Source organism: Lissotriton vulgaris, chromosome 8 (assembly GCF_964263255.1).
Source record: "Lissotriton vulgaris chromosome 8, aLisVul1.2, whole genome shotgun sequence".
Taxonomy (NCBI): Eukaryota; Metazoa; Chordata; class Amphibia; order Caudata; family Salamandridae; genus Lissotriton; species Lissotriton vulgaris.
In genome coordinates, this window is record NC_141696.1 from 1,199,279,264 (window position 1) to 1,199,299,243 (window position 19,980).

Below are 19,980 nucleotides of genomic sequence, written 5' to 3' on the forward strand. Positions count from 1 at the left end.
CATTCCCTAGGACTTTAGATTACCCTGGACGAAACTCTGAAACATATATCTTGGCCTTCGACATTCCATATTGACTGGAAGATAGAATAAATCTCCCTTGTGGTCAAGGAGTGACCACCCTGTTCAAACATGCACCATCTGCATCTTTGCCGGTCTGCATTCCGAGGCTCCCGCTGGATCCCGAAGAATCTGCGACACAGGATATGCACTTCCACACATCTCTGACGCTGACCTGCGCTCCCCCAAAAAAGCGGAGACCTATGGCGGACATGAGAGACGTGGGACCAGAACTCTAGGACATCCTGCATTTCTGCTACTGCACCAACTTCCCGAGGTATCCAGAAGTTGTGCATTGGGGTGCTTGAAGCCCAATCCCTAAGCACCTCTTGCACTGAAGCTCAGAGGCCTACACCCCACGAGAGGCCCGTGGGTCTGCTTTGTACATTTCAGCTTGATGCATCTTCATGGTTCATAGTCTGTAGGCTAGTGAGCCCCCAAGAAGACCCCCCCCCCCTTGATTTACTTTACTTCCCTGGTTGCTCCAGGCTTGCTCCAACTTCTCCCCAAAAGAGAAGTTCCTCAGACCTTGCTGCTCCTCACTGAAGCCCATCTTGACATCTTGCATGGATTGTGTTTGCCAAGGCTTGTTGGGTCCAATCCGGATACCAACACTACTGTCAACTAGATCCTTTATGGGAAAACTCGAATCCAGCTCTTGGTTGTCATCGACATCTCCTGGTCCTCGTGGCTGAAGAGACAAGCTTCTTCGTTTCACCTGAAATCGCCCAACATCTTGTGGCATCTTCCTATCGCCATCCTGGTCACTGCTACTTGCCCAGACTCCGTCTTCTCTACTTTCAGGTTCTTCACATCCTCGATCCATCCTTGGATCCACCCAGACACTTTTCCTCTGGTCGCCTGCAGCACTTCTTCGCAGTTCTGTGGTAAATAAAATATTACCCTGTCATAATTTCTATACATTAATAAGAAGTAAGGATAACTCATAAAATGAGAGGCAGAGTCCGTGGTGTCCGAATCAGAAAGGGCTTTAATACAATGACTCGAGTCAATGGAGAATCGGGTTCCATCACCACTAAGGTTCAGGAAGGGTCGTCATCTGACGTTTTATTCACATAACACATTATATATAGTAAAGCCATACAATTGCAATGAATAGAGAAGGCGGGACGCTCCAGGCGGAGCAAGTGAAAGAGAGAAAGATAAGAACACATGGGCGTGAAAGAAGGCGTGTAAGTAGGCGTACACGTGGGTGTTCACTTGATGGGTCATAGGTGTGTCATAGGTGGGTGGATGCATAGAGGAGGTCTGCAGGGTCAGCAGAAACCTTTACCTTACTTGTGCGCGAAACCAGTCATGACGTGGAATCGACGTGTAACTGGGGAGAGCTGGGGGGAGTTGACTTTAGCACTAGTAGAGGAGTCTGGGATGTCAGAACGACCTGCACCTTTGGCATATCTGATATCTGGTGTTTGGAGGATGTATTGTCTGAAGTAAAGGTCTCTCGAATAAAGGCTGTTCATCACTAAATGCTAGTGTGTGCATATATTTCTTCGTGCATTGCGTGGGTGCCATGGGCCTTCTATGGCAACGGGTTCTGTAAATCACTCGCATGGAGACAGGATGGCTAGGCCCTATGCTCTGCAGGCGGAATATGTTTACCCCTTTCACTAGACTGGAATGTGTTTTTGCAGAGCTGAGCAGATAACTGTAGGCAAAATACCATCTTGGCAGGCAGGCCAGGCCGGGCACCTCTCGGCTGAGCAGGGAGTAAGGGAGAGGTCAGGGATGCATACCTAAACTGCAGTTTTCAGAGTCAGAAAAGGCTCGAAGCCTGAATTCAGGGCCTGGCTCGGCTGGGCCACAAAAACGTGTGCTTCTCGACTTTTAAACGCGTACCATGTAAATGCATTGGCAACGTAGGCCTCAGTGCAGAATTAACGTTTCATTCATGGAAGGCCTAATAACTGACATGCTAACATTAGGCGGAAATGCAGGGGCATTACTATTACAGGCACGAGATGGGAATTACATGATAACATGGACATACATGGGGCATAGGTACATGGATGGGGTGCGAGTGGGGGACACACTGGCCACATAAAATTTTATGTTTCCTCAGTTCTCCATTGGAATCGACAACAAAACCCGACACCAAAAGGCACCTATGCACCCGGCTTCCCTGGGTGAGGTAACAAGAGTGCTCCAGTGCTCCTGTGGGTCTTGACTCTTGAAGTGCCCTAGTCTAAAAGGATTCCATCATAGGTCACCTAGAAGTACCCTTAAAATGTAACTTTGCAACTTGTTTGTTCTCCATAGAAAGTCAATGGTAACCCGCAGCTGTGTTTAGACACTGCATGCGTCTCCCGTGGGCCTCCTACATTCTAACCGTTGGTGGTTCTAGATAGCCCCTGTGATTCCACAGGCCTTAGGCCTGCTTTCTAACTCTCATGTGGTTCTTATACCACTATTTTAGTATATGGTTTGTTAGGCCCCTAGGGCATAACGTATACTGTGCAACTTAACGTATACTAATAAAGTTCCTTGTATTGTACTTTTACCTCTGACCTCATAAAGAGTGCAGAGGAGTTGTGTTTAGAATACATACATATATATTTGATATATAGCTTCTGTGGTGTGATTTCATTTGGTCCTCAAGACATTATAATTGGTAAAAAAAACTAGCTAAACTCGTCTCCAAGTCTTAGCCTGAAGGCTGTTCTCCACAGCTACCACTAGGATAGCTTTTTATAAGGTTGACTTTATAACCTACCATCAATAAGGGTCGTTTAGACTGGTGCAAGATGCCCACTAGAATAGTGGATATCATATACCAGGCCAACTTCTCACAAGTGGTGATGACCGTGCTGTACAAAGATAAGAAGGGTGACATATTTTCATACATATAAACAAATCATAAGTTCTTGTGTGTCCACTTTTGAGCCCAATATTCACAACAGAATGAAGTTTTTCTTATTTGTTTTGCGATTTTGCATGGCTGGATTGACATAAACAACGTCAACGTTTCGACACTATATAGTAGTGTAGACTTGATTGCATTTGTGTAGGGTCTTCATCATTCAATCTTCTTTGTCATTTTGCCTGTATCTATTGATTAATACAGGCAAGGTATTTACTAAAGAGATACCTTTGGTACTAAATTCAGTGTTGTGTGTCTTTGTGTACCATACATCCAATGTTGCTGCATAATATGTATTAAGTACAGTGAGGCAAAGAAATTGTTCTATTCCCGACAGAACAACTGTTTTTGTGCATCTCTGGTAGCTATGGCACAGACCAGAGATGGTTAACTTAGGTGAATGTTGAAAAATCAAAACACAACACACCAAAATCTTGCAGTCAATTTAGAAAGCTAGAAAACATTGTAATGAGTAAAATGACATACAAACTACAAAAATCAAATTTGGAGAACCAGAGGTATGACCTTTTGAAGACTTAAGAATAAAAAGTGCCTAGAAAAAGTAAAATGCTAATCAGTAGATACTGTTCGCGGTTCACTAGGACCTACACGCAATTTCAGGCTTATAGCAATTGACCACAGATCATATGCACCAAGTGGGTTCATCCCGGTCAAAGAAATTATCTTCTGACTTAGCCTGTGAAATGGAAGTGAATTTCCTTCAGCATGACAAGGTTACAGTCTTTATCCACCAAAGTCCCCACGAAGAAAGCTAGAAACTGAATGAGATCCTGCTGAAGCTGATGGTTCTGGCAGAAAAAGTTCTGACTGAGAGAATTTCAAATATCTTGACTGCCAAAGTTCTCTTGTTGGGTGGATACTTTCCATGCCTTTCTCTTAGTCAGGATTTTTACCTTCGGAATGAATCTTTTTTCTAGCTCAAAATCCTCCAGTTTGACAGGCCTGGATCTCTATTTGAAGAAATCTTCTGGAAATCAGCCACTTTTGCTGCAATGTCCGGCTGAATCTTTGGAGGCCTTGGAAGTCCAGAAATGTTTTGAGTCCCAAATGTGCAAATTTTCTGAAGCATTTTATAATGGTCACTTCTATAGCTCCTAGGACCTCAGAAATAACACTTATGGGGCCAGGACTCAGTTCACCAGGGGCCAGCAGCAGGGTCTAGCTCAGTTCCAGTTGCTGCTTGTTAACTGTGCACATCAAATAAAAGGCCTCTTTGGCTTATTGTGCGTATGAAGCTATACAGGATATTAACCCACTGACTCTTGGGGTCCACTTCTTAGTCCCTGGTACAAGTCGGAGCATAAAACTTGGCCTTACTGGAATGTTAAATATGCTAGTTAGGAGTTAACCAATTTAACAATGTTTCAGATGTCAGAGCACATACACTGGGGGCCGTGCAGCAGTTCTCCATTGTGAAGAGTTAAAAAATCAGCAGCATCAGGTCAACAAAACAGGGTGATCGAACATTAAAAGGCACCTTCTCACACTTAGGTTATGGTGCAACCAACATTCCTATGGACTCCTTATAAAAGTATAGGTGTTCTTTGTTCAGCAATCCAAAATACTCTGGAAACAAAGGACATTCCCACACAAGCATGCACAGACTAAGTATGGGCGGAAAATTCGTTCCGCTCGCAAATTTGAGGATTTTCTGCGATTTCGCGATTTGCGAAATCGCGGCAAAATCCGCGAATCCACGAATCCGCGAATCCGCGAGCGGGACGAATTTTGCTCAATAATCACTTGCAGGGTTACAGCAGGTGCCCAAGTTGAAGCTAAATACTTTGTAAGCATGTACAAAATGGGTGCAAAGAAATTAACTTCAACTTGGGCACCTGCTTTAACCCTGTAAGTGCTTCCTGAGCGGCGCCTCGTTGCCTACTTGCAACTATTCTTTGACCCTGCTCTGACCCTCGAAGCAGGGTCAGAGAATAGTTACAATTACGCAACGAGGCTCCTGTCACAAAAATGAAACCTCAGCAGGAAGCACTTACAGATGTAAATAAAGCAGGTGCCCGAGTTGAAGCTCAAATTCAGTAATGCATTATAATCAGCCCAAGAATCTAGTGAGCACGGTCGATGCTAGGCAGGTGTGCTTTCTCCCCAGATTTACCATCTACAATTAGCTGTAATCCGTGATGGGGGTCTCTAGGCATCCACGAGTTTCTCGAGCGCAATCCCCCTGTACTTACAGTGACCAGGAGGCTGCTTTCTCCTCATCTGCTGCGCTGATCGGTCTCTGACCCTTTATAAACGAGAGGCATGTGAACTCGCACAGAAGCCCTGCCCGTTTAGCCCCTTCCCACCTGTACTAGGCTATGCAACCCACTGTGATGGACAGCTCACTCGAGGGACCTCGGCGCCTATGGGCGCGGTGGCAAAGTTATAGACACACGGGGTCACTGAAGACAACTCTTCTGGACCTTTACGCTGCTGTTGTGTAGGAAAAGCACGAACATTTACCCAACGAGGTAACACTTACTGCTTTCTCCTTATCTACTGCTCTTATCGGTCTCTGACCTTTATAAACAAGAGACATGTGAACTCGCTTAGAAGCCCGTCCCCACACACACTAGGCTATGCAACCTCTTCCCACCCTTTCCCCCACTGTGATGGACAGCTCATTCGAGGGACCTCGGCGCCTCTGGGCGCAGTGGCAAAGTTACAGACACGCAGGGTCACTGGAGACAACTCTTCTGGGCCTTTAAGCAGCTGTAGTGTAGGCAAAGCACAATACATTTACCCAACGAGGTAGCACTTACTGATTAGCCAGTAGAAAGTACTCCAGTTGAGTACAGTGCATTTGCCCAAAAATCTGTGATTTCGCAGGGCAATCTGCGAATTCGCAGATTTTTTTGCGAATACTTGCGAATTCGCGAACCGCGAATTTGCCAAATTCGCCCATGCTTAGCACAGACCTCCCACACAGAAGAATCCAAGAGCCCCTGTATGCATGACAAAATACTTTATCCACATAAAGCAATGCCCCCTTTAAAATGACAATACAATGACATCTCTATGCTTGGGGACCACTTACCAAAGACAGTAATCTACAGACAGGAACATCCATTCTACATATGTATGACCTTTTATCTCACAAAAATGCCCCACCACACGGAATAACCCTTCACAAACATATTGAACTCCCAAGGAGGTGAATCCAGCAAATAGAAACCACAATACATATACATTGCCACAATATGCAATTAAATAAACCCTAGAACTTCCACAGCCAGGGAACCCATTCCTAAGGACAATCTACACCAAAGAAACTTTCACAAGCACACAAATAAACTGTCTTAAAGAGAGAAGCTTTTGTAAACCCTCATAATACACACACAGCTGTTTCCCCCTCACACTTAGCAAACACAAGGAGTTGATGGACGGAGCGCTGAACCTTTTCAGACACTCACCCCCAGTCACAGATCTGGGTTGAATCCATTATCGTTCTTTATCTCACTTTGCAACCCCAGTTCAGACACAGCTATATGGAAATCAGTCTTGATCCTGTGCCTCATGGGAAAAGTCCAGCCCGAATTGCCAAGCAATGTCTTCCCTGGACCGGAAACAAGCATCCCTCAACAGCCAGGCTAGCTTGAATCCAGTGGCAAAGTGAGCAAAGGACCCACGTCTGGGCTTCCCCCTCACACTTAGACAGAGAAGCAAAGACAGTGTGATGACTTGCTAAGGTTTGTATTACATAAGATGCATGACCCTCTTTCTCTGCAAAGGACAATGATATTCATTGCAACAATTCCTTTGCAATGAATGGAAAGTTTTCCAATCTCTTACACCTAGTGTTTCTCAAAACACATTAAGAGAGTGCTCACATTTATCGTACCTTTAGCCTCAAACCAAAATACTGTAGTTATCTTAATCACATCACTCTCTCCTAAACCTCTCAATGTCAAAATAGTGTTTATGATAATAAACTGGCTACTAACACATGAAGAAAGAGCGTGTCCTATCTAACTGCTGAAAAAACTGGCAAACAAGCTGAATGCTACAGTCAATGATTAGTGTGACAAGTTTTATTTCTGAGAGTCTGGTGACCACCTTCTAAACATTGCTTTAATCTAGTAGTTACCTAACTTTCATGGCGAAATTTTGTAGAGCGACAAATGTTCCAGATTCAGTTAGCTTTGATGGGTAAGAGACGGGTGATTTTTTTTATGTAATAAAAGCTTTTTTGTGGTAGCACACTGTCATTTAAAGACTGCACATTTTCCATTGAAGTGGCCACTAAATTGGCACACTCAGTTTTGCTGATAAAACTATATTCCAAACTATATCTCTGGTAGGAGTTGTGATATCAGCTGGGTTATGGTGCTGTTCCGCAGTACAAAGGAATCATGGGCAGAACCTGGGAACTGGGCACAGATGTTTGAGATGTATAAATCTGCTAGGAAGACAACTTGCACATTGACTGAGTGGAAATACTTCCTGTTATGGTCAGATTGTTCCCTGTTATGTGGAGGGTACCAAAACTATATGGGTGCCATCAATGGATCCAATCACATGTGGCATGCAAGCAAATCCATAAAATCTGCCTTAACATTTGGCAAACCCTCACGCCTGGGGAACTGTTTGTAGCTGTGTGTTGTATTGAAGGAAGGACTACTTCTAGAACACCACTCAACATTGGTTGTGACATACCGCCAGATTTTGCCACTGTGTAGTGGAATGAACCAGTGGCAAAAAAATGCAGTGCTGCCATTAGTTGCACTATTGGTGGGATACATGTTGGATTTGTGTTGTGAAGCAGGAGATCAGGCTCCAACTGATGAGATACATCAGAGATTGCTTGCAAACATTTTAATTACATCCCTTTCTTCCTTGGTCTGTAGGTTTGGAAATGGGCGGTACACTGGAGGCTGCCTTCTCCTCCCTCTCCCAAAGCAGCTATGTGTGAAGTGACAACATATCAGCGCAATGGTCACAGTAACATCGTGCAATTTCAAAACATAAATCATGTGAGGTGTCCGTCAACCCACCATTTCCATCTGGGATGGTGATATTCAATCCCATAGGTTTAGTATTCTCTGTTAGGGCATTAAAAGTAGATGGAGTTGCTGTGTTTGTGGCACCCTCCAAGCGGTGGACAATAGCTTCTGGCTGTAGGGTGGTTAAGAGACTCTCAATCTCCTCATTGCTGGAGTAAATGGTAGTGGCTAAGTCCTTTAGGAATGTAAAGTTGGTATAGATTTTTAGTTGGTAAGTGCAGGTCCCTGTCCTCGAGTTACCCCCATCAATGCTTATCCAATCTTTACCACTTTGGACCTTAAGCCCCCGTCCCAGATTTTCTGGAGGCTTGGCGTTGTGGGGCTCATGTTGCGATGGTTCTTCTTCTTTTTGTGCATGAGGGTTGGCCCTCTCACTTTACCTTACCTCATTGTGGAGTACGTATTTATGATGGCACTTGTGGTGTTGATTCAGGTTCTCAGGGCTGGCAGAATTGTGATTTGCGAGAGTGGGAGTGGTGGGAGGTGGGGGATGCTACAGCGTGCAAGCCGCACCTGCACCTGGGCAGGCTGCCTCCACCCACTGCATCCTACAACCCTTTGGCACAACGCCTAATGCACCACACACTCAACCTCCTCTTTGACACCAAGGCAAGCATTTCTAAAATGGTATCACACCTTACCTCTTCTGCACTCCTTCTTATCTAGAGGTTTTAAATCGTTATAGCACAGGCTCTGGGCAGGTGCAGGCACCAGACACAGTTTGCTTGCTGCAGCTACGAGATGCAGCCTGTCGGGGGGCTGTTCGTGATTTTTATTTTGTTTTCAGGTAGGCTGTCCCCAGGCAATCTATGGCTCATTTGGTCGAAAAGCAGCGCAGCGGCTCGATACTGTGTCTCAGGATGGATGGGGCTGTTCAGGTCAGCCGCTGGTGGTGTTGCGAGTGCAAAGTGGGCCAGACCCGAGCAGCGGTGATCAGTAGCGATCAATGGCAGTGGCTCAGGCCCCGCAACTGTTCTCCAGCTTCTTTTCCCTCACTGCACACCAGTGTCAAGCCCTGCCTCAAACCAGGGTTGGCCGGTTGGGGCTCCAGCGCCACTGCGCCACTCGTCAGCTTGCTTGCCACAGTTTTGGGGTTTCGCAGTCTTGTCCACCACCTGCCTTGTCCACTGCTCCAGGGGCCATGCCTGAATGACTCAGGCCAATGCCGAGAGCCACTGCTCCTGCAGAGCTCTGAGAAGTCAAAACGTTAGCACAGCTGCAACAGCCAATCTCAGCATTCGTTCCAGTGACAGCAAGAGACAACTATTAATTTACGCTCCAATATTTACTCAAAAGTGTAAATTACTCAAAAAGTTTGTTTCAGTTTGTAGATCAGGACCTAATTAACAAGGTCTCTCACATGCCTTTGTAAAATGCTTCTAAGTATGTACATTTTTCTCGGAAAATTATTTTTAAAGAGAAAATTATTTTTTGCAGTTTTGTACATAGTTCTTATGATTTTGTGGTTACACTTCTTATATTTACCACAAAATGTCCCCTCTAGCTCTCATGTTTCATACAATGTCCTTGCTTATTACTATATTATTACAGTCTAGGGTTGACCCAATAGTACTGGGATCTGGGTATTAAATGTTGCAAAAGGGAGGGCCCCAGTCAACGTAATTTACAAAACAGACAGAAATTATTCAAAAGTTATGTACATTTGAATCATAACACAACTTGAATGAGAGATGTTGTTTATTCACATCCTCATTTATATGCATTTCATGTATATATACTTTACATAGATTGAAATAATGCCCAGGGTGAGGCGATAAAAGGGTGGGGAAAGGGGTACGTGTTTGTGAGGAATAGGGATTGTGTAGAACAGTTTCAAAAAAGGCAAATGTGGTCACATAAAACTTTTTTTGTTGACATCACATGGGCATAATAATATAGCAAAACCAAAGGGGATGATGAACGGAGCGTTGACAATACAAACACTCACCCCCAGTCAACTGATCTGGGTTTAATCAATCACCGTTCTTTAGCTCACTCCGCCACCCCAGTTCAGACATGGCCATATGCAAATCAGTCTGACCCTGTGCCTCATGGGAACAGTCCAGCCCGAACTGCCAAGCCATGTCTTCCCTGGACCGGAATCAAGCTTCCCAGGACCGGTATCTGGCATTACAGCCGTCTTCAGCCGGGCTTCCTTGAATCCAGATTCCACATTGATTTTAATGTTGGTGGTCTCGGGGTATCCAAGAAAGAACAGACCACATGGCCTCTTACGCTTTTCACCTTCTTGAAGGAGTGCATAGGAGGATCATGTTGGTCAATGTCATCGGCAATCAAGGCCCAATGTTTGTTGATGGTTTTGCGAATTGCATTGCTCTCGGTGCAATATGTAGTGACACATATCATCTGTGTCAGAATCTCATTGGTCTTCTCCTTGGTGGTTAGAAGTGCATCCCGGGGGCTATACCAGGCCTGCATCTGTGCTCTTTTAACAAGTAACCTTGGGTAGCCTCTGTCTAGGAGTCTAGATGTCAGATCTTCTGATTCCTTAAAATAATCCCCTCTCCTCATGCAATTTCGGCATATTTGCAGGAATTGACCTACAGGCAAATTGTCCCTCAGGCCGCACGGGTGGTGACTATTGTATTGCAATAACAAGTTATGTTCAGCTGGTTTTTGGTAATATGTAGTATTTAGTTGGTTCTCTTCGTGGAATATAGTAATATCTAGGTAGTCGACCTTGTTATTGTCTGATTGTAAAGTGAACTGTATGTCTTCACTCTGTTGGTTCAACCAAAGGTGAAATGAATCCAAGGAGTCCTTAGTGCCTGACCATAGCATGAGCACTCATCGATGTAGCATTTCCACCATACGATATGGTTTCGGAGGGGATTGTTGCAACTTAGGATATGTTTTTGTTCAAAGTTTTCCATGTATGCCCATGTGGTCTGGCCTACATTGGCCAAACCCAACAAAAGATAAAAGCATGCATACTTCAACATCACAGCAGAATAAGGTGTGACATCCAAGGTGCACCCCTTGTGGTACATTGCAAAACATCTGATCACACACCTGAGTCCTTGAAATGGGTGGTACTCGAGAAGGTATCCTTAGGCCCCAGGGGAGGCAATATTGGTGATATCCTTACACTCAGAGAAAGCAAATGGATGACCCGTTTCGATACTCTACACGAGGGTTTGAATGAACAAGATGCTAGTTTTGCACAGTTAGTATGTTTACATTAATACAATCTGTGAGTAGTTTTCCAATTTGCTTTAGCGATACTGTTCTTCTTTGTATCCCTCTGCAGATCACACTGTGAGGAACATAATCAGTTACTTTGTTACTAACTTTAGTTTTTGTTTGACATATGAAAAACTGTTATATGTATCACACCACACCATAGATCATGCCCATACATATGTTCATATGCACGGCCTTTGTTAATAGCCTTGGCTTACATTTCTACAGGCTGTTGAATTTAAATGTATTAATCTCTGCATCTCTATAACATTTTTATAACCATGTCACAGGACAGATTTGAGGTATCTCGCAACCCACCCCATTTCCCACTCTATCGTTTTTTCTGAAACCGGCAAATTCAGTCTGTCTTCTGTTTCACTAGGCGCGGTGCACCGCCAGCATCAAGCGGCTGTGCCTGCATGCGCTTCAAGCTTTAATAAGGAGACTACACCGCCCCGCCCGCACTCTTCACGATTAATGCATGAGAGCTGGACGGAGCGCACGGCGGTAAGTGATTTTTAGACCTTCGCTCTCAACTCCTAGTGAGATGTTGCCCCCTCGCGGTTTCTGAGATTAAGTGTAGCTTTCTCTCCCTTCTGTAGATTTGAGCCCGTTTTTATGCCCGTCATTGAAGACTATACGAACCACACAAAGACAAATAATTTTTCATATTTCAGGTATTTGAATGGACAGCATTTACAAATATGCATGTATCTACCTGGGTGCTTGTTAATTTTTTAGGAAACCGTTCTTGTTTAGACTCAGTGTATCCGCTGATTCTGTAGCTGAGGTCTCATTCTCTATCCCTCCCAGTGCTCTATCCTATATACTGTAACGGTTCATTGTGAAACCAGGATGGGTCTAATATGATAACAATCACCAATAGTTGATTAAACTACGAGTTACTTCACTTTTTTCGATTCATTGTATTCACCGAGTCCGTGGTTGCGGTTTCACTCTCTGTCTCTTCCGTGCTCGATTCTGCACCCAGTAAGAGTATGGTTGTTTGTAGAACCCAGACGGGTCCAATATGCTAATCATTACCATGCAGTTGAGCCAATTGGTATCTTGTCTTTTAATACGAGGCAATTCACTTCTGCCCAACTTTTTAATCCTCCATGTTCGATTTTGTTTTCAACCCGGCTGAGTTTTGATCATTAGAAATCACACTAGCTTGTAACTTACTGAGCAGTTCTATGATGGGTAGGTGTCATGCGATGCCACCCACTTATTTACTGACCTATTTTTTAGGTTTAAGACACTCTCTGATATCAGGAGCCAGTGTGCCCGACCACTAGCCGCAGAGGCTGCCATTCATTCATAATGGCCCTTGGGTAAATATTTGATTTATACCGTTTTTCATATATTCAAGGCTTTTTTTTGCTAGTTTATTTTAATTATCTTTAACTTTGGGTGCCCGAATCCCCACACGACTTCCTTAGTCCTGATGAAGACCACAAAGTAAGGTGCTTCTCAACCTACACTGACCAGGGGTCGAAACGTCGACTTTCTTAATGATACCTGCCCATTACAACAGACCATAGTGACTGTGCTTCTATTGGGATAGGGTTTTACAATTGTTAGTAATGTATGGGGCTATATTATTGTGCCCATGTGATGTCAACAAAAGAAGTTTTATGTGACCACATTTGCCTTTTTTGAAACTGTTCTACACAATCCCTATTCCTCACAAACACGTACCCCTTCCCCCCTTTTTTGCCTCACCCTGGGCACTATTTCAATCTATGTAAAGTATATATACTTGAAATGCATATAAATGAGGATGTGAACAAACAACATCTCTCATTTAAGTTGTGTTATAATTCAAATGTACATGACTTTTGAATAATTTCTGTCTGTTTTGTAAATTATGTTGACTGGGGCTCTCCCTTTTGCAACATTTGCTTATTACTAGTTTTCTAAATATTGGTTATGTTTTTAAATTGTTTTCATGGCTTTGGGTTTCATGGTCTTCATACATGATTTATGTGTAATTCCAACGGAAATCAATCTCTAAAATCAAATCCACCAGCGCAGAGATTTCTGTTGGTCGATTCAGGATGTGAGCCATGGCGTCCCTTCACTCTTCTCTCAAACCTCGATAGAAGACCACTGCCCTCTTATTTTCCGCGCACTCCGTTGCCATGACACACTTGTTGAATTGAGCCAAGTAAGTGACTAATTCCCGATTCCCTTGTTTTATTTCTAGCAAATTGTTGTCCGTAGCCTGTGATGCCTTTCTTCTATCAAGAATTCGAAGAGATTCTTTTTTAAACTCTTCAAAGTTGTAGAGAATGGGATCATCCTTAGTTACAAATGGCATGGACCAAGATGCAGCGTCACCGCTGAGATAAGACAAGATGAATGCAACACGAGACTGCGCATCAGGGAAAATCATTGGACGGCACATAAAGTGTAGAGATCATTGCGTCAAGAATATTTGAGCCTTTTGAGGGTCTCCATTAAAACGCTCTGGAGGAGCTATGGGTATCACACAGGATAATGAGTGGATAACTTGGGTGGGAGCAAAGGACATAGAACTCGTATTTGATCTCTGGCCTTCGAAGGTTGGAATCTTTTGACTAGTCCCTGAAACTATCTTTCCCATTCTGCTAGCTAGCTCTGTTGTTTCTCTTCTATAACTGATTATTTTTCGTCTCAAACTTTTGTTCTTTTCTCTTAAAGCTTTTAGATCCTTTTGAATATTTCCCAACATATCTCCTACGTTTTTTTAAATTAAATCTCTCCACTATTCTGCTCAGCTGCAAGAATCACGTGGACACTTCACTCTGTCAGGACTTGTAACCTCTTTTCTGTTGCCAACTTGTGCGGGAGCAGAATGACGCCTAATTCCCAATGCCCCTTTCAGAACACCCGTTAGGTTATTTAGTTTCCTTCACAGGTATGTTACAACGGGGGAAAGGGGATGGGGATAAGAAGAGACTGCCAAAACACTTGCATTCTGCTTGTTCCTGTTTCGTCTTTTTCTTTCTTCTTTTAATGTAGCTGTAATATATAACAATTCTTACAAAACGTTCTTATTATATTTAATACATTTTATATTCCTTATCTTACTCAGCCTTACCAGAATTACTTTTTGCCTTTGCCTCTCTTCTGAAGTCTTTTCTTGTGCCTTTTTAATTCTTGTAGTATGCGTAGGAACCATTATTTATATGACTTAATGTTCTCTTATAGGAGAAGCAAGGAGCTGGGAGCCCTTGGTATAATTCTGTACACCCGGGAGAACTTAGGTAAGTACTTGTGAAATATCTTCCTATTTACTCTAGTCAAGAATGCAGTAATTCCTCATCAGGAATTTTCAGGTAAAAATTAAGTGTTCACCTATTATTATGCGAATAGTCTTTTAATTTTCACATCTTCTGTAATGGTCTCTAATAGTTAATTACTTAATTAATATGAGTAGTTCTCTGATAGTTTACCCTCAATCAACCTTGGTGTTGAAATAACAGTATTTGTGAGGAAGGTTCGTGTTGTATCCGGCTTATTCTTCTTTCTTTTCCTTTCTTAGTGTCTTGTACTCTGCTGCCCAGCCAGTCTCTGTGAGGTCATCCACTGTTCGATTTGTGTATGTTTAAGTGTACTGTCAGTTATTCCTGAGGCTGAGCAACAGGGTGGCTGCTCCCAGTGGGGCCTTTACTGAAGCCTTTGCTGGAAATTACCATTTATATTGTATGCTGTACCTGTCCACCTTGTAACTTCATTTAATCAATAAATCTACCCCTTTGACACAGCAACTAAGGATTCATCTTTACTTTATGAAATGTTACAGTTCAACTTAAAAATATACTGGGTTTTCTCTCACATCAGACTTGTAATGAAAACACAAAGGGAAAACTTCACCTCAGAGTATTAAGAACACCTAAAAAAGCTTGCTCGGTGTTCAAGACACTAACACACAAGCCAAGCATGCACGGTATCAAATGTGAGCATGCATGGAAATGACTGACCTGAAAACAGAAGATACTCTAAGGAAGTCAGGAACCGGCGAAAACTATACATCGCCCGCCGACACTACCCACAACTGACTTTCATGACAGGGAACAGGTAAACGCTCATGCCTTAGGAATTTCTCCTGTGAAGTGCACAGTAGAACGTTAGTGTGAGCCTCACATACTGATGGAAAAGCAGTTAAACACTAGAACAGTGATCGAAGAGCAAGTTGGCTGCAATCTCAGAATTCAAACGCTGCCAACTCGTCCTCCAGCTGAGACCCCTACGGAGCTTAAGACTCTGCCTGTAATGTCTTGAAAGCAAGATGCAGGCAATGGTGGGCTCGCGAGGAGGAAACCTCCTGGGAACCCTGAAACAGCCTCTGACACATGATAAAAACCTATGGCATTCCACAGTAGATCGTTCTCTTCATCAAGAATGTCTATGATAATTTTACCTGCAAGGTGTGAGATGGTGGGTATAGCTTTGACATCCAGACTGTTGTGAGGCAGGGATGCATGATATCCCCCTTGCTCTTCAACCTAGTCATTAACTGGATGACACGACGCACAACAGAAGTTCAAGCCAGAGTCATCAGATGGACCTTATTCTCAACATTGGTGAACCTTGACAATATGGATGAACTAGCCTTGCTCTCTTAAAAACACCAGCATATGTAGGAAAGTCTTGCCTCAGCATCTGTGAACAAGTGGGCCTGAAGTTCAACACAAAAAAGTGGGTGGTGGGTTACCGAAGAGTTTACCTACCTAGGCAGTTCTATCAAACATGATGGAGGAGCAGGGATTGATATGCTGAAAAATGTGTAGGTCTTCTCAGTACAACGTTAACACCAAAGTGAGACTTTATCAGAATGCATTATGTCTTCTGCACTTGTCGCAGGGATTCTGCTCCTACACAGAACTATGCACAGAGACCCAGGACCTCAGTGAATTGTGATGGAATAAAAAAACTCACCTCTGTGCCTAGAAACCCTAACCAGCTAGCATCAGTGTCACATTAGCTCTTCATCCTATAGCAAAGGAATCAATGATTAGACAACTCAGAACATGCGACTTAGGTTATACTCAGGAATGGTGGGAAGCAAGAACACTCTTTCATTATACTCTCATACCAATCCACAGCAGGAGTAAAAAGAGACACAGGAAAGGTTAAAACATTTATTTTACCGACGTGCTCTAAGAAGCAGTATTTTTGCAAACATAAGCAGACATATAATTAGAAATAATATGATCAGCATTGTTACAATTCCATAAAAGACAAAAGGAGAAATTATATTACAATTATGGTGAAAACTGATATTATAGTGCCTAGTATAACACCCTCCCTAGATAGGAACTATGTTTTATAAAATATAGAAGGTCTCTCAGGTTTGTGTGGAGGACTCCATACCTCTAAGATCAGCAGGAGTGTATAACATCAGGATCTGCAAAAGCTCTCTGTCTCTCTGGAAAAACTGGATTCTTCCAAGTGCCTGAAATCATGCTTACAGTGCAATATTAAAGGCGCCATAATCACGTTGGCTGCAGCTGCATGTATGTTATGGCTATAACGTGAGCCGATTAGACCGAACAACAGCTACCTTGTTACGATACCCTTGGAGGCTTTTTGCACTCAGTGTGCAGACTAGAGTCGCGATGTAAGTCTTTTTTTAAAACATACTGTAGTTGGTGGTAAATAACAGATCCTGAAATGGTAAAAGCACTCATTTGAGTGCTCCCCACATTAAGGATTTGGGGCCAGATGTAGGTAAATCCCATTTACCGATTTTGAAATACCGAATTTTACCGGTTCGGTATTTCAAAATCGGTAAATGGGATGTAGGTCCCAACATCTGGATATGTTACCGAATCCTTAAAAATTTGGTATTTACCGATTCGGTAAATACCGAATCGGTATTTGCTATAGAATCCTATGGGCCTTGAAGCCCATAGGATTCAATTCAAATACCGATTCAGTATTTACCGAATCGGTAAATACCGAATTTGTCAAGGGTGCAGGGGTGTCACTTTGACACCCTCTAGCACCCCCAAAACGGGCATGTGTGCAATGTGGCACACAGACATGCCCTAAGGGCACGTCTGTCTGTCACATGGCACATGTGTACATGCACAGATGTGCATGTACACAGCATTCGGTATTTTACCATGGATTTGTATTCCATGGTAAAATACCGATTCTGTAAGCCATGTGCCAATGGAAAATTGGCTACCCACATAGCATTTTCGGTAATTTTACCGAATCGGTAAATATTACCGAATTGGTAAATATTACCGATTCGGTAATTATTACCAAATTGGTACTTATTACCGATTCGGTAATAATAACGATTCGGTAAAATTACCGAATATGTGCCCCTACATCTCCATAGCCCTTTACCGATCGGAAACGGACGAAAATCAGTATTTTCAGCCGATTCCGATCGGTAAAGGGCTACCTACATCTGGCCCTTGGTAATTTACCGAATCTGTATTTTAAGAATTCGGTAATTTGCGGATTCCTTAAATTACTGATTCAGTAAATTACTGAATCCTTAAATTAGGCCCCTACATCTCAGATGCCTAATACCGTTCGGTAATGGCCGAAATTCGGTAATTTCGGCCGTTACCGACCGGTATTGGGCTACCTACATCTGGCCCTATATCTTTTCTGAAATATGCCAAGCCATTCCAGGAATTATATTTATAGGTATCAGGGTGTGCCATCAGGCCTTGTCTGAGGTGGCCTCCTAGGACCACCGGAACTACTGAGTTGGAACAGTGCCATATTAGCTAACGATGAGCCCACGAAAATAATAAACCACCCCAATACTTCGGTCCCCCTATGAACAACAGAGGACCAAACCATAACTAACAGTTCAACCGGAACTCTACTGAAACAGTACCACAGTGCAGTCACTAAGGGGGGGAGTCAACCACCATAGTAGTATAGGTCATGTACCTTGGTCATGTACCATACCTGCATTGCTCCATCGCAAACCCTTTAACAGCCGAAGCAATGACATAGAGAACAGGGTAACTTATTGCATCATCAGCAGAACAATCTACCGGGCAGTACATTATACAATACCATTCTTGCTGAGTCTTTTTCAGCAATTCAATAATTGTCCGCCATTTGTGCGGTGACTAAAGGGAACAGTGTTTGGCTGGATTCAGACTCCGATCGGGCCGTGGCCCCATCCGACGAGTGAGTAGATACAGCTCGGGTCCTGGCATCATGTTCCGCCAGTGCCGCCGCCGTCAGTAGGGTGTCCCTCTGGCTTTACATGATCTGTTCCACAGATGGAGTCATCCCAGGATCTACCCCCCTGTGTTCTGTAACTTCTAAAGTTGATGTAGCTTCCCGCCTCAGTGGGGATCGCATAGGGCCACTTTGTGGGAGGGAGACCTGCGAGGCAGGGGGAGTGACAGTGATTCCGATCCAGTCTGCTACTTCCTCCGGTTTCTCGAAGAAAATTGACTTTTGTCTATGTATCACATTAAATCTGGCCGGAAAGAGTAAGGCATACTTCGGATTGTGCGCTCTCAATTTCTTCTTAACCTCTTGGAACATGTCCCTGGCCCTCTGGACCGCTAGCGTAAAGTCCAGGTACAAGAAGATCGTTTTATTCTCAAAATGGATAGGAGCATATTCTTGTGCCGCTCTTAGAATCGTATCTCGATCCTTGTAATTTAGGATACGGGCAATCAGGGTCATCGGGAATGTTCCCTGCGGGGAAGGCCTACGCGGCAATCTATGAGCCGTCTCTATGCTATACAGTGCCGACAGCCCCTCTTTCGCCACATGTTCTTTTAGCCAGGTCTCCACAAACTGTGTGGGGTTGCACCCTTAATTTTTCTACAGTATTCCCAGAATTTGCACATTGTTTCTATGGGACCTCCCTTTTGCTTCATTCACCCTGTCCTGGAGCCCCCATAATTGATGCCGCACCTGTTCCTTTTGAGTAGTTTGCTCAGTTTGTTGAGGTATCAAGTCATCAATAAATTTTTTATTGGATTTCACCTTTTCTGCCAGTTTTTTGTGGTCCGTCTATAACCGATTGAAGCTAGTAGAGAGTGAGCCCAGCTGTGTTTCCATTGCCAGGCGTGAGTCCTGTATTTCCTTCAATATTAGGTCTAATGTATCCATTGGTTGCGCTTCATCTGTGGGGGGGGACCACATCTGTGTCCGAATCTTGTGTCCGGCCACTCGACATTACTATGGTCGTAGAGACTGAGAATAGAACAAAAGAAAGCAACCCTGCCTTATGATATAATGGTCCTAAAAGTGGGATCCAAACAATGTATACGGGGTGATTTATCTAAGAGCCAGCATTGCACATAACAAGAAACGGGTCAATCCAAGTATACTCAAAGAAGATTTTTTAGAATATATATATTTTTATTTTTTTGTATTCTTTGAATTAATGTAGCAAAAGGTACAAAAATAGATTGCATTGTTTAAATCCACATAATATTTTTTAGAACATCAAAAACATACATTGGTATGGGGAAAGATAAAAAGGAGGAAAATTCATCCTACGTTATGACCTACCCAGTAACATACCACACTGCATTCATACTCTCACGCTTACTTATTCCAATTCACTCAACCTAATATTCTTTCATTCGACTTTCATTCATTCATATAGTCCTGGTGTGTGCAACACAGAGATGGTAAATTTGTTGCATAAATCAGAATGTTATTCCAGGAGGCAGATGACATATAAAGGGGTCCTGATGGGTATAGGACAGTATGCCGTATTCCTGGAAACACAAGCCGACGCGCGTTTCGGTGACTGGCCAGTGGGGCCACACCTTCGTCAGGGCTAGGAGTTGTTTACTGGGAGGGGAACAGGTATAAAAT